This window comes from Rhinopithecus roxellana, chromosome 7 (genome assembly GCF_007565055.1).
Source record: "Rhinopithecus roxellana isolate Shanxi Qingling chromosome 7, ASM756505v1, whole genome shotgun sequence".
Classification (NCBI taxonomy): domain Eukaryota; kingdom Metazoa; phylum Chordata; class Mammalia; order Primates; family Cercopithecidae; genus Rhinopithecus; species Rhinopithecus roxellana.
Window position 1 is genome coordinate 34,874,751 of NC_044555.1, and position 15,156 is coordinate 34,889,906.

A 15,156-nucleotide genomic window follows, 5' to 3' on the forward strand; every position below is an offset into this window, starting at 1 on the left:
AAAAATTTCACTGGCGTTTTGATAAGAATTGCATTGGGGCCGGGCATGGTTGCTCATGCCTGTAATCCCAACAATTTGGGAGGTTGAGGTGGGAGGATCTCTTGAGCCCAGGAATTCAAGAACAGCCTGGATAACACAGTGAGACCCCATATCTACAAAAAGTAAAAAATTAGTGGGTGTGGTGGTGTGCACCTGTGGTGCCAGGCGCTTGGGAGGCTGAGGTGGGAGGATTGCTTGAGCCCAGGAGGCTTCTGCAGCTCCTTGTCCGGGACATGTGGGAGGCAGTAAGGGAGCTGAGGAAACTCACTGCCATGTTGTTCCTCAAGTCCCGAGGTCACTAGGCAGTTCACCTTCTTCTTCCCACCTTTCAGAGTCTTCCTTTGCTTGTTTGTTGGGTTGTGTACATGGATTTTTAGTTGTAAGAGGGAGGACTCAGGAGGAATGGGACTATGCCACCCTGGCCTGGACTGGAAGTCCTGTAATTATGTATTTATTTTCTCCAGATTTGGCCTAGTGAGAGTCCCTTCTAACTGGCTCCTGTATTATTTTGACATGGCCCCATCGTTCTTTGAGTACTTCTTTACTCTCTGGCACAAAATGTTCCAGGCTCATCTTGTCTTTCCCTACCCCAACTCTGGAAGCAGCCATTTCTCCATGAGGCTCTGTATGCTTTAATGGGATTTGTTTGTTTATTTTTTATTTATTTATTTGACAGAGTCTCACTCTGTCACCCAGGCTGGAGTGCAGTGGCACGATCTCAGCTTACTGTAACCTCCACCTGCCGGGTTCAAGTGATTCTCCCGCCTCAGCCTCCCAAGTAGCTATAATTACAGGCATGTGTCACCACAGCCAGCTAATTTTCGTGCTTTTTTTTTTTTTTAAGTAGAGACGGGGTTTCACCATGTTGGCCAGGCTGGTTTTCAACTCCTGACCTCAAGTGATTCACCTGCCTCGGCCTCCCAAAGTGCTGGGATTATAGGCATGAGCCATTGAGCCCAGCCCTTTAGTGTGATTTAGAAACCATGGTGGGGGCTAGGAGATACCCTCCTCATGCCCCTTGGGTTGCAACACTCAGCTTTTCCTAATAGAAGGTGTGTGAAAGACAAGGTTACACATACCTCTAGTGACAGCAAGTGCACCTCTTTGTAGCACCCAAGGCCCCCATTAGGCTGACACTGGTCGCTATGAAGGTATGGGCTTGACATTGGGGTTGGGATCACACTTGGCCAACTACAGACAAGAGGGATCCTGAGAGAGCTCAGAGCTGCACCAATGAATGCCTTAGTTTGCTCCGGGAGGGGGATAGACTCTGTGAATGAGCAAGTGAGGCTGCAAGTGAGCTATGATCACACCACTGCACTCCAGCCTGGGCAACAGAGAACCCATCTCTAAGAAATAAACAAAAAACAAAAGCGTAAAATGCCAGCAACCATCTAGGCACCTGATACAGGTCCTGTCCTTTAAGCCCTCATAAAATTATCTGCAGTTTTGAAAATGAGATGTGCTGGAAGATTTGCAGTTCCTAGCGAAATCGGAATTAGGAGAACTGCCCACCAGGCACTCTGGGTGTGCAGAGGGTGCCCTTGACGAAGATTCTTTGCTTGACCAAACTTTACTCAGGCCCCTGAAACTTCTCCTTGGCACATCTGTGCACTTCCTTGTAAAACCCAGTTTTAGCAAAGAGCCCTGCTAAGTCAGTGTGGCATGAACCCTCCATCCTCAGTATCTGATTATCCTCAATCTCTGATCATCCTTGCTATCTGATCTGGTTCCTCATCTTCCACCATCCCCCAGGTGATGTGTGATGTCTGATTCCCCTGGTCTGCCTTCAGCAAGAATCCTATTAGGTCGGTTTAGCCAGAATGCCCCTTACGCCTGATGTTTCCTCTTAGCAATTTCCACCCAAGGACCCTCACACTGCTCCTTGGCTAGACATTCCCACTGGCCCAGTTCTATACTGAAGTCTAAATATATATATTCTATATATTTATATATATACTTATATATATATAACTAAAGTTATGTATATTATGTACTAGTATATATAGTATATAACGTATATACTATATACTAAATATATAGTACAACTATATAAATATTTCTACAAGTATTTAAACTTTATATAAATGGTGTCAGCATATGTGTTCTTATGCCATGTGCCTTATTCCTCTCAACATATATCCCAGAGATCAGCGCTTTCTTGGTTTCATTGCAAATAACATTCCGTGGGTTGTATGTTTCACTTAAAAAATGGTATGTTGTGATTAACAAAACTTTTAAATTTCAATACAGATGAATCAGATTATTCTTTCCTAGGCAGTTGGTGTGGTTATATCTAATTTAAGGAATTCTTTTCTACCCTGAGTTTATAAAGCTATTCCCTTGCAATTTCTTCCATAATATTTTCTATGATATTTCAAATGTTTCACATTTGCGTTTCAATCCCTCTAAAACCGATTGGTATGTAAAGTGTGAAGTAGGGGCCAGGTGTGGTGGCTCACACCTGTAATCCCAGTGGCAGGAGGATCCCTTGAGGCCAGGAGTTCAAGGTCAGCCTGGGCAACATAGAAAGACCCCCCATCTCTACAGACAAAAATTTTAAATAAAATTACCTGAGTGTGGTGATGCTCGACTGTAATCCCAGCTACTCTGGAGGCTGAGGCAGGAGGATCACGTGAGCCCAGGAGGTTGAGGCTGCAGTAAGTCATGTTTGTTCCACTGCACTTCAGCCTAGGTGACAGAGCAATACTGTCTCTAAAATAAAATAAAAATTAAAGTGCAAAGTAGGGGTCCTATTACATTTTTCCCTCATGGATACCCGATTGCTCCAGGTATTTATGTGAATATCCATGCTTTCCCACTGGCCTACTGTCCATCTCTGTCATAAGATCAGTGGCTCTAGACAGGTCTATTTCGGGGTATTCCCCTTTTTCCTTCCTTGGGATGTTTGTGTTTCCTTTCAACAATATCACACTGCTTGGTTACTACATCTTTATAATAAATCTGAAATCTTATGAGCAGTTCCCTCCATCTCACTTGTTTTAAAAACTGTCTTAGGCCTTTACACTTCTTGATTAATTTTAAAGTCCACTTGTGGGCCAGGCACGGTGGCTCACGCCTGTAATCCCAGCACTTTGGGAGGCCGAGGCAGGAGGATCACCTGAGGTTGGGAGTTCCAGACCAGCCTGACTAACATAGAGAAACCCCTTCTCTATTAAAAATACAAAATTAGCTGGGCATGGTGGCGCATGCCTGTAATCCCAGGTACTCAGGAGGCTGAGGCAAGAGAATCGGGAGGCGGAGGTTGCGGTGAGCTGAGATCACACCATTGCACTCCAGCCTGGGCAACAAGAGTGAAACTCCGTCTCAAAAAAATAAATAAATAAAGTCCACTTGTGAAGTTCCTCAGGAAATCTTTTGAAAATTTTGCCTGAAATGGCACTGAATCTAAGATTCATCCAGTGAGACTCGATATCTTACTGATACTGACTCTTCACATGGAAGAATGTGGTGTAACTCTCCATTTGCTTAGTTCTCCTTCTCTATCTTTCCACAGAATGCTATAATTTGGCCATAAAAGTTGATTCTGGGCCAGGCCTGGTGGCTCACACCTGTAATCCCAGCACTTTGGGATCACCTGAGGTCGGGAGTTTGAGACCAGCCTGCCCAACATGGAGAAACTCCATCTCCACTAAAAATACAAAATTAGCCTGACCTGGTGGCACATGACTGTAATCCCAGGTACTCAGGAGGCTGAGGCGGGAGAATAGCTAGAACCTGGGAGGTGGAGGTTGTGGTGAGCCAAGATCCCGCCATTGCACTTCAGCCTGGGCAACAAGAGCGAAACTCCGTCTCAAAAAAAAAAAAGAAAAAAAAGTTGATTCTGGAGACAAGTGCATGCATCCAAGGCCTGGCTCTGTTTAGGAGTTTGACTGTGGGAAAATGGCACTTGCCTCCAGAATCAACTTTTATGGCCAAATGATAGCATTGGGAATAATGGTATTGATTTCATGGGACTGCCTTGAGGATTAGACATGTACATAACATACTTGGAGTGGTGCAGGCCACAGTAATCACTATAATTATTGCCATCATTCTTCCCAGATTTATTTCTAGGTCCTTATGTTTTTGGCTGCTGTTGTAGATGCTATGGTATTTTTTACTTTTTAGTGCAGTTTTAGGTTCACAGCAAAATTGAACAGAAGGTATAGAGAGTTCCCGTATATCCCTTTCCCCAACGCATGCACAATCTCTGCCACTATCACCCTCTCTCACCAGAGTGGTACATTTGTTCCAATCAGTGAACCAACATTGACACATCACTATCACCTAAAGCCCATAGTGTGCTTTAGGGTTTACTCTTGGTGTTTTACATTCTGTGGTTTGGGTTTGGTTTGGACAAATGTATAATGCATGCTTCCACCATTATAGTATCATACAGAAGAGTTCCACTGCCCTAGAAATCCTCCATGCTCTGTTTATTCATCCCTCCCTCCCTCCAGCCCCTGACAACCACTGATCTTTTTTTTTCTTTTATTTTCTTTTTTTTTTTTTTTTTTTTTTTTTTTGAGGCAGGGTCTGACTCTGTCGCCCAGGCTAGAGCACAGTGGCATGATCACAGCTCACTGCAGCCTCCAACTCCTGGGTGCAGGCAATTCTCCTGCCTCAGCCTCCAAAGCTGGGACCACAGGTGTGTGCCACCATGCCCAGCTAATTTTTTCATTTTTTGTAGAGATGGGGTTTCACCATGTTGCCCAGGCTGGTCTGGAACTCCTGGGCTCAAGCAATCCTCCTGCCCTGGCCTCCCAAACTGCTAGGATTACAGGCGTGTGCCACTGTTCCCAGCCTCAACTATATTTTCTAAATGTTTATTTCTAGTGTATAGGAATGCAAAGGATTTTGAGATATCTAGCCTATATTACAGCAACTTTGCTGAAGTCTCTCACTTCTAAAACTTTCTCTGTAGAGTCTTCAGTTTTCTCTATAGACAATCATAACTTCTGAAAATCACAGTATTTTTTCCTTTTTTCTTATCCTTACACCTATTATATCCCCCTTTTTTCTTCCTGCCCTAGTTAAGGCCTTCAGTAAAATATTGGACAGAATGGGTGATAACGGTTACCCACATGCTTGTCTATTTCTTAGTCTTCATCTTCCTTTCATCTCCAACCTTTCCTGTGGTATTACTGTCACTCTGCCTCAAGTACACCATTTATAAGTTAGTTTAGTGATAGTCTGTTGGTAATAAACTTGCTTTGACTATATTTTCTGAAATGTATTTTGCCTGCATGTTTTGTTGGGTACACGCATTTTAAAAATCATCTTTATTGGGGTATACTTGACATATGATAAACTATATATATTTAAAGGTTACTCTTTGATAAGTTTGATGTACACATCAGTGAAACCATCACCATAGTGAAGATAGTGAACATGGCCGGGCGCAGTGCCTCACACCTGTAATCCTAGCACTTTGGGAGGCCAAAGCGGGCAGATCACCTGAGGTCGGGAGTTCAAGACCAGCCTGGCCAACATGGTGAAACCCCATCTCTACTAAAAATACAAAATTAGCCGGGTGTGGTGGCACATGCTTGTAATCCCAGCTACTTGGGAGGCTGAGGCAGGAGAATTGCTTGAACCCCGGAGGCGGAGGTTGCAGTGAACCAAGATCGCGCCATTGCACTCCAGCCTGGGTAACAAGAGCAAAACTCCATCTCTAAAGAAAAAGAAAGAAAGAAAGAAAGAGAGAGAGAGAGAGAGAGAGAGAGAGAGAGAGAGAGAGAGAGAGAGAGGGAGGGAGGGAGGGAGGAAGGGAGGGAGGAAGGGAAGGGAAAGGGAAGGGAGGGGAGGGGAGGGGAGGGGAGGGGAGGGAAGGGAAGGGAAGGGAAGGGAAGGGAAGGGAAGGGGAGGGGAGGGGAGGGAAGGGAAGGGATAAAAGATACCGAGTATATCCTTCACCTCCAAAAGTTTCCTTGCTTCTGTGTAATCCATTCTGCCCCTTTCTGTTCCCGCTATCTGCCAGGCAGCCACCAATCTGCTTTCTGTAACCATAGATTCACTGGCACTTTCTAGAATTCTATATAAATGGAATCATACAGTATGTGCACTTTCTTGTGTGGCTTCTTTCATGCAGCATTACTATTTTGAGATTCATCACTGTCATTGTGTGTGTCAATACTCATTCTTTTTTATTGCTGAGTAGTATTTCGTTGTATGGCTGTTCCACAGTTTATCCACTTGTTGATGGACATTTGGATCATTTCTCATTTTTATCTATTACACATAAAGCTGCTATGAACATTCATGTAAAGCAGTATATAGTAATTTTATTTATCTGATCATTTTTGTGGATTAACATGTAAGACTGCATTTGAAGAACAATATCCAATATATTAATAACATATATTCCAACACCATGCACAAATATTTTTTGTTGAATTTTTTTTGTCTATTTTTGAAACAGGGTCTCTCTCTATTGCCTAGGCTGGAGTGCAGTGGTGGGATCATTGCTCACTGCAGCCTCCAACTCCTGGGTTCAAGCGATCCTCCTGCCTCAGCCTCCTGAGTAGCTGGGACTACAGGAACATGCCACCATGTCTGGCTTTTATTTTATTTTTTCTTTAGTAGAGACAGAGTCCAATTCTGTCATCCTGGCTGGAGTACAATGGTGCAATCATAGCTCACTGCAGCCTCAAACTCCTGGGTTCAAGTGATCCTCCCACCTTGGCCTCCCAAGTAGCTGGGACTATAGGTGCACACCACCATGCCCAGCTAATTTTTCAAAACTTTTTGTGGAGACAGGGTTTAACTTTGTTGCCCGGGCTTTTTGCTGAAGTTTTTATGATGATGTTACAAAGCAAGTTTAAAAAAAAAACCTTTTAGGAGTAGCTAATTTTAAAGTCACTACAATCAGTAACATAAAATGATATTTTTGAAGTGAGACATGGTAGAGGTGATAATATCACTTCCATGGCTCCTGGGACACTGAACTCCTGATTTTTCATACACCTCTCTTTGAGTAGTTCATTCAACATTTTATTCATCAAATAATTATGGAATTGGTCAGGCGCAGTGGCTCAGGCCTGTAATCCCAGCACTTTGGGAGGCCAAGGTGGGAGAATCACTTGAACTCAAGAGTTCGAGACCAGCCTGGGAAACATGGTGGAACCCCATTTCTACAAAAAATTTAAAAATTAGCCCGGCGTGGTGGTGCATACCTGTAGTCCTAGCTACTTGGGAGACTGAGGCTGGAGGATTGCTTGAACCTAGGAGTTGGAGGCTGCAGTGAGCCGTGATTACATCACTGCATTCCATCCAGTCTGGGTGACAGTGAGACCCTCATCTTAAATAATAATAATAATAATAATAATAATAACAATTATTATTATCATAGAACTGTTACTCTGTGTCAGGCACTGTTCTAGGTAGTTGAGTACTTAGCAATGAACAAATCAGACAGCATTCATGTTCTCACAGATCGAACATTCCTATGGAAAGTTGGCTCCTCTTTGGAAATTTTTTTTTTTTTTCAAGACAGAGTCTCACTCTGTTGCCCAGGTTGGAATGCAGTGGCATCATCTTGGCTCACTGCAACCTCTGCCGCCTGGGTTCAAGTGACTCTCTTGCCTCAGCCTCCCAAGTAGCTGGGATTACAGGCGCTTGCCACTGTGCCTTTCTTATTGTTGTAGTTTTAGTAGGATGGGTTTCACCATCTTGGCCAGGCTGGTCTTGAACTTCTGACCTCGTGATCCACCACCCCCCTTGGCCTCCCAAAATGCTGGGATTACAGGTATGAGCCACCGCTGTGCCTGTTTTTTTTTTTTTTTTTTTTTTTTTTTTTGAGATGGAGTTTCACTCTTGTTGCCCAGGCTGAAGTGCAATGGTGAGATCTCGGCTCACTGCAACCTCCGCCTCCTGGGTTCAAGTGATTTTCCCACCTCAGCCTCCCGAGTAGCTGGGATTACAGGTACATCCCACCACATTCGACTAATTTTTGTATTTCTAGCAGAGACAGGGTTTCACCATGTTGGCCAAGCTAGTCTTGAACTCCTGATCTCAAATGATCCGCCCGCCTAAGCCTCCCAAAGTGCTGGGATTGTAGGCATGAGCCACTGTGCCCGGCTTGGAATTTTTAAATAAACTTCTGATACTAAGCACAGCCCTGATACCTGAGGGTTCCCTAGGCTTTGGTTCTTGACCCTCTGTCTTCTCTCTGCGTGCTTTCCTTGGGCAATTACCTCCTTGCTCATTATTTTATTTTATTTTGAGACAGGGTCTTACTCTGTCACCCAGGCTGAAGTGCAGTGGCACGATCTTGGCTCACTGTAGCCTCGACCTCCCAGGCTCAGGTGATCCTCTCACCTCAGCCTTCCAAGTAGCTGGGATCACATGCATGCACCGCCGTGCCCAGCTAAATTTTTGTTCTTTTTGTAGAGACAGGGTTTTACCATGTTGCCCAGGCTGGTCTCAAACTCCTAGGCTCAAGCGATCCACCTTCCTTGGCCTCCCAAAGTGCTGGGATTAGAGGCGTGAGCCACTGTGTCCTGTGCTTGCTCATTATTTTAAACTTCTATCTACACGTTTCTCACTACCGAACATGTCTTAGGGTTCTGATCTCTCTCCTGTTTCACCTATAGGAATGTCCCACAGATATTTCAAGCTCGATATATCTAGAATGATCTGTCACCTTATAGTCCAATCCCCTCTACCTTCCTCTCTCATTCTCCTCCTCTGGTCCTAACACATAAATAACTCTGAAATGCAAGTACTTCAAACCTAGAAGTTGAACTCTCCTTCCCCCACATTTCATGAAATAACAAGACTTATGGATTTTACATCCTCAAATGATTCTGTTCTAGTCTCTCTCTCTGTTTTTTTTTTTTTTTTTTTTTTGGATGGAGTCTCACTGTGTCACCTAGGCTGGAGTGCAGTGGTGAGATCTTGGCTCACTGCAACCTCCGCCTCCCGGGTTCAAGTGATTCTCCCACCTCAGCCTCCCAAGTAGCTAGGATTACAGGCACGTGCTACTACGCCTGACTAATTTTTGTATTTTAAGTAGAGATGGGGCTTCACCATGTTGGCCTAGCTGGTCTGGAACTCCTGGGCTCAAGTGATCTGCCCGCCTCGGCCTCTCAAAGTGCTGGGAGTACAGGTGGAAGCCACCGCGCCTGGCCTAGGCCCTCTATTTTGTCTGTCTCTTGTGACTGTAGTTCAAGTCCTACTTTCCTAATCTATTCTCCCCCTTTGTTGTGGGTTGAATTGTGTCCCTCCCCCCGCCAAATTCACATGCTGAAGTCCTAATATCCAGTGCCTCAGAATGTGACTTTATTTGGAGATAAGGTCTTTACAGAGGTAATCAAGTTAAAATGAGGTCAGTGGTGTGTGGGCCCTAAACCAGTCTGAGTGGTGTCCTTGTGAAAAGGGGAACTTTGTTTTTGCCGGTTTTTTCCGTTTTTTTGCTTTTTTTTTTTTTTTTTTTTTGGTGGTAGTGGAGCTGACAGTCTGGCTCTGTCTTCCAGGCTGGAGCGCAGTGGCATGATCTCAGCTCACTGCAACCTCTGCCCCCCGGGTTCAAACGATTCTCCTGCCTCAGACTCCTGAGTAGCTGGGATTACAGGCGCGCGCCACCATGCCCAGCTAATTTTTGCATTTTTAGTAGAGATGGGGTTTCACCATATTGGCCAGGCTGGTCTCGAACTCCTGACCTCAACTGATCTGCCCACCTCAGCCTCCCAAAGTGCTGGGATTACAGGTGTGAGCCACTGTGCCTGGCCGTAAAAAGGGGAACTTTGGACTCAGAGACACGGACACAGGGAGAATGCCATGCGAAGATGAAGGCAGAGATGGGGTGATGCTTTTATAGGCCACAGAAGGCCAAAGATCACCAGCAACCACCAGCAGCTGGAGGAGAGGCCTGGAACAGCTTCTCCCTCACAATCCCCAGAAGGAACCAGCCCTGCCAACACCTTGATCTCAGACTTGTAGCCTCTAGAACTGTGAGACAGGACATTTTTGTCATGGAAGCCCCAGTTTGTGGTAGGTTGTTATGGCAGCCTGAGCAGATTAATCCATCCTTCTTTGCTGGCTTGTCTCCCAGTCATTCAAAACTGCAGCCAGGGAAATCAGATCCAAAGAGAAATATTCCCCTGTTCTCCTGCTGAAACCCACTCGGTGGCTCTTCCTAACCTCCAAGAAGTGGCCCATGCACCTTCAAGTGGAGTCAAAGTTGTTCCTATCCTGGTCCTTCCTAACTGTCCCATCTTTCAAGCCCCCTCCCATTTCAGCCTTTTCACTGATCTGCTTATGGTCTCTTCACCACCTGGTGCTGGTTCATGTCCCTGCTTGATTCCTACTGGTCTCTCTGTTTGTAAAATTCCTCTGTGTTTCCTTCAATTGGTTCATTCTTATTCTTTCGATGCAACTTTTTACAAATTTATTTGTAGTAGAGACAGGTTGCTCTGTAACCCAGGCTGGAGTGCAGTGGTGCAATCGTAGCTCACTGAAGCCTCAGACTCCTGGGCTAAAACGATCCTCCCACCTCAGCCTCCCCAGTAGCTGGGCCCATAGGCATGCACCATCATGCCCAGCTAAGTTTATATATATATGTAAATTTTTTTTTCTAGATATGAAGTCTCCCTATGTTGCCCAGGCCGGTCTTGAACGCCTGGGCTCAAGGAATCCTCCACCTCAGCCTCCCAAAGTGATGGGATTACAGGTGTGAGCCACTTAATCTGGCCTCTATGCTAGTTTCTTTTAGAAACAATGATACTCGGCCAGGTGCCATGGCTCATGCCTATAATCCCAACACTTTGGGAGGCCAAGGTGGGAGGATTACTTGAGCCCAGGAGTTTGAGACCAGCCTGAGCAATATGGTGAAACCCCATCTCTACCAAAAACAAACAAACAAAAAACAAAAAATTATCCAGGCATGGTGGCGCTTGTATTCCCAGCTACTCAGGAGGCTGAGGTAGGAGGATCACTTGAACTGGGGGAGGCTGAGGCTGCAGTGAGCCAAGATTGCGCCACTGTGCTCTAGCCTGGGTGACAGGCTGAGACCCTGTCTCAATAAAAAGAAAGGAAATAATGATACCCAATGCTAAAATGGAGTATAATGTAGTATTTTTAGAATAAAACAACTCACTTGGTAAGCAATTCGGCCGCTGAATTAAAAAACCTCAAGGAGGGTTGTGCTCTTATGCCCAGGAATCCTGCTGTGGCCATATAGTTAAAGGGAAAAATGAAGAAACAGGTCAATGTTTCCAGATGAAATGATGAGCCCTTACTCTCAGCTGCAGCATGAGTGTTCATGTCCTGGCCTGGCCCTGGGCTACTGTGACACGGGGCCCTCCAGCACAGAGAAGCCCGCTGCTTCTTCCCTGTGATTCCAGAGCCTCACAAGACAGGCATGGGACTGAGCCCTAGAACAGGGAAACCCCAGACCTGGTGGCAAAGGAGCAGCAGGAGCTGAAAGTGCCCGCTGCAGAGCTGATGGTGTGGCACCAACTCAGGGTGTGGAGGGATTGTTTTTGCACAGGGGTCACACTGAGTGTTACTGCCTCCTTCCCTATCAAACAGTGGGACAGGCAATATATGTGGGGTGGGACCTTTCTCTTCCTTTCTTGTTGGTTGGGGTGGTGGTGAGTAGGGAAGAACCAAGGAAGAGAAGACAAGGATGGAGCGCTTATGTGGCCACACAGGCCCAACTTTGGACTGACTCTCCACAAGTGAGGAGGGGAAGGGCCCCAAGTACCAGCCTGCCACGGGGCTATGGTTGCTCACACTGTGGTCAGGAAGGCCCAAGGCAGTTAAAATGGAGGCACTTCTGCCAGGCGTGTGGGGTCAGACCCACAGGTCTCTGAGGAGCTGGAACAAAGCCTTCATCCTGGCTTCTCTCTGCCGAGAACACCCCTGGGCCTGCTTTCTGACAGAACTTTCCTCAAGGAGGGGGTGGGTGGCAACCCAGCACTTATTTGATGCCTACTATATGCTAGGCACCATGCCAGCTGCTTTTCCGCAGTTTATCCAATTCGATGTTCACAAGAAGCTTGCAAAAGAGTATGTGGCATCTGCCTCCCCACACCTCCTGCCTTAATTTAAGTCTTCATCCCCTCTCACCTGGATTATGATTTTCATTTCCTGTTTTCCTTGCTTCCAGATCTTGGTTTTGTCTATTTGTCTTTATAGAAAAAGTTACTGCATTTTGAACTGTATTCAAACACAGAAATGGTAGCAAACTGTACTGGTAAGCATGACACCTGACGGTTGGACCAAAGGCCATAAGGGAAGCTTCAAGGGCCTTTGGCACTGCTAGTCCTTCCTCCTCTGCCCCTTGTTGCCACCTTCAAGATCAGTTAAACATGTGTGGGAACAATGTCACTTTTAAGGAGGTTGGGCTCTACCTCATTACCAAGAAGTACCTCAGATTCTGAGGAAAAGCAGAAACTCTCGAAGTGCCAACCTGCTCCATGGGCCTGACCTGCTCCAGCCTCAGTCCCACAGCTACCCGGATGCTGCCTGGGCCCGGGGCAGGGGAAAAGACAGGAAGACACTTTTCACTCAGCAGTGCTGGGAAGCTGGAGAGCTTGTGAGTCACTGACCAAATGAGACCTCGAAACTGACAGGCAGAATTCTGGGTAGCTATCAGCCTCTCCTGGGGGCAAAAAAATCCATAAAGAAAGAGCACCAACTTAGCCTGGCATAGGGGCTCACGCCTGCAATCCCGAGGCAGGAGGATCACTTGAAGTCAGGAGTTCAAGACCAGTCTGGTGGCCAAGCACGGTGGCTCATACCTGCAATCCCAACACTTTGGGAAGCTGAGGCAGGAGGATTTCTTGAGCCCAGGAGTTCGAGACTAGCCTGGGCAACATGGCCAGACCCCATCTAATTTTTTATTTTACAAAAAATAAAAAATTAGCCAGGCATTTGGTGAATGCCTGTAGTCTCAGCTACTCAAGAGGCTGAGATGGGAGGATCACTTAAGCCTAGGAAGTTCAGGCTGCCATGAACCACTGGTTGTGCCACTGCACTCCATCCCAGGCAACAGAGCAAGACTCTGTCTCAAAAAAAAAAAAGACCATCCTGGGCAGCATAGCAAGATCCCATCTCTACAAAAAATAAAAAAATTAGTCGGGCATGGTGGTGCACACCTGTAATCCTAGCTATTCAGGAGGCTGAGCTAGGAGGATTGCTTGAGTCCAGGAGTTCCGGGCTGCAGTGAGCTCTGATTGCATCACTGCACTCCAGCCTGAGCAACAAAGCAAGACAGAAGGCAGGCAGGCAGGCAGGAAGAAAGGAAGGAAGGAAGGAAGGAAGGAAGGAAGGAAGGAAGGAAGGAAGGAAGGAAGGAAGGAAGGAAGGAAGGAAGGACCAACTTGATTCACAAATGGATCGAATCAAATACTTTTGCAGAAATCCTAACAAATGACTCACCCAGAATATTTAAACACTGTCATTGGGTTGCAGTGAGAGTGGAAACTTGATGAAAACCAGCCCTCTAAAGGCAGAAAGATCATAGATGTCCATGTTAGGGTTCCACACCAGTCTGAGCTCCCCCTTAACCCACCTTCGCTCCCTGAGGTCCCCCCTTGCATACACACTGCCAGTGGCCAACCTTCCCAAACACCAGTCTGACCAAACATTTCCTCCGATCCTCCTGTTGTCCTCTGTGCTCCAGATACTGCTCCCCACACACCTCCCCTGCTCCTAGTCAGCCTTATTTATCTACTTGGCAAATCACTTCTCACATCCCACAGCTTAATTGTTTTTTATTTTTTTAATTTTTTAATTTTTAATTTTTTTTTTTTTAGATAGAGTATGTCTGTCACCCAGGCTGGAGTGCAGTGGCATGATCTGGGCTCACTGCAATCTCCACCTTCCGGGTTCAAGCAATTCTCCTGCCTCAGTCTCCCGAGTAGCTGGGATTACAGGTGCCCACCACCACGCCTGGCTAATTTTGTATTTTTAGTGGACACGGGGTTTCACCATGTTGACCAGGCTGGGCTCGAATTCCTGAGCTCTAGTGATCCGCCTGCCTCAGCCTCCCAAAGTGCTGGGATTACAGGCGTGAGGCACAGCGCCCAGCCCCACAGCCTAATTCTAAGGTGACTTCTTGGCAGCAGCATTGCTGGCCGCCCCCTTCTGCCCCGCAGGTAGAGATGAGCAACTCGCCCCAGCGCTCCCAGCTTTTCTGCATGTGCTGTTGGCAGCCCTCCCAAGGTCCCTGACTGCACTCCGCTATAACACCAGCTTCTTTCTTTCTTATTTTCTTTCTTTTCTTTTCTTTCTTTCTTCCTTTTCTTTTCTTTTCTTTTCTTTCTTTCTTCCTTTCTTTCTTTTCTTTCCTGCCCTGAATACCCTCTCACTTCCCTTTCATCCCAAATACCAAGACCAACATCCAGTCCACCCTCTGAGGTTTGGACCCTCTGAGGATGCCTGGTTTTGCATCCTCAGATTCAACCAACCGAAGATAGAAAATATTCAGAAAAAAGCCAATAAAATAAAAATAATACAAATAAAATAATACAGTACAACTATTTACATAGCATTTACATTGTATGAGGTATTATAAGTTATCTAGAGATGGTTTAAAGTATACGAGAGGATGTGTGTAGTAAATTACATGCAACCACTACACCATTTAATATCTGGGGTGTGAGTATCCGTGGGTTTTGGTATCTGTGCAGGTCCTGGAACCAATTCCTCCTGGATACTGAGGGATGACTGTACTTGGTGAATGTGTGGATAGAAGAATAAATGGAGGCCAGGCGCAGTGGCTCACGCCTGTAATCCTAGCACTTTGGGAGGCCGAGACAGGTGGATTGCCTGAGCTCAGGAGTTTGAGACCAGCCTGGACAACACGGTGAAACTCTGTCTCTACTAAAATACAAAAAATTAGCTGGCTGTGGCGGCAGGTGTTTGTAATTCCAGCTACTTAGGAGGCTGATGCAGGAGAATTGCTGGAACCCGGGAGGCGGAGGTTGCAGTGAGCAGAAATCGCACCACTGCACTCCAGCCTGGGTGACAGAGCGAGACTCTGTCTCAAAAAAAAAGAAAGAAAGAAAAGAAAGAAAGAAGAAGAGGAAGAAATGGAAAATGTGTGTGGATCCTGAGACTTTGTCAAGTTCAGTCATGTGTCCAAGATCTGAGATCTAAGCTTTG

The 15,156-nt window shown here is 46.0% G+C and overlaps 1 pseudogene; it reads right to left on the reverse strand.

The window, feature by feature from the left end:
• Positions 1–5,463: 5,463 nt before the first annotated feature.
• Positions 5,464–5,686, reverse strand: LOC115898671 (annotated as a pseudogene).
• Between the last annotated feature and the right edge of the window lie 9,470 nt (positions 5,687–15,156).